Source organism: Etheostoma spectabile, chromosome 10 (genome assembly GCF_008692095.1).
Source record: "Etheostoma spectabile isolate EspeVRDwgs_2016 chromosome 10, UIUC_Espe_1.0, whole genome shotgun sequence".
NCBI lineage: Eukaryota > Metazoa > Chordata > Actinopteri > Perciformes > Percidae > Etheostoma > Etheostoma spectabile.
The window spans coordinates 20057530-20058317 of NC_045742.1; positions in this window are offsets into that span (position 1 = coordinate 20057530).

The following is a 788-nucleotide window of genomic DNA, read 5'->3' on the forward strand; positions in this document are numbered from 1 at the left end:
ATGTATTTAAAATACACATTGACAAGCTAGGCTACATGGTTGGACTCCCACTCTCTGCTTGACGTTTTCTCTCTCTAACCCTTGTGTTGTTCGTTTCTTCTTCTTCTTCTTCTTCTTCTGATTCCCCCCAAGCCAACCGGAAATCAAACTCTCACAGGTCATCTCTAAAGTAAACAATTACGTTTTTTTTCCCTCTGTACTAATCAAACCTTGAAACGTCATTAACATATTATTAACTGAAAATAACTGCACAGAATGATAATACTTATTTGTCTTAATAGATGTAATGCACTTTGACATAAACCAAATAAAAGTTGTGCACCTTATTAATAACTCACATAATTTAAAATGAGAAACAAATACAAATAACTGATGTTATCAGGTTATTACAATTACAAAGCACACTTTACAGTAACTATGTTCAGCCTGTTGAAAGCTCTCTTGGGTACAATGATAGAGGGCAGAGGCACTATCATTATATCCCAATACTGCAATTTTGTATTGCATTAGAAAATGTTGATGTCAAATTTTTTGAAAAAACTTCCTCAAATTCCCGAAACCCTTATAATTTCCATGATTTTTTGTCTAGGTTACTGATGGGAACGACAGTCTTTGTCAGTTAAGTGCAGCTCAGCAGAGTTTTAACCCACCGTGGAGATGACACACTGTGATTTTACTGACAGGCATGTCATACAATCTAATGATATGTTTTCTTCAGACCCAGATTCTGTAAAAGTGCATTTTTCATTTGTTTTTATTTAAATTGACATACATCCATGCCCTGTCCC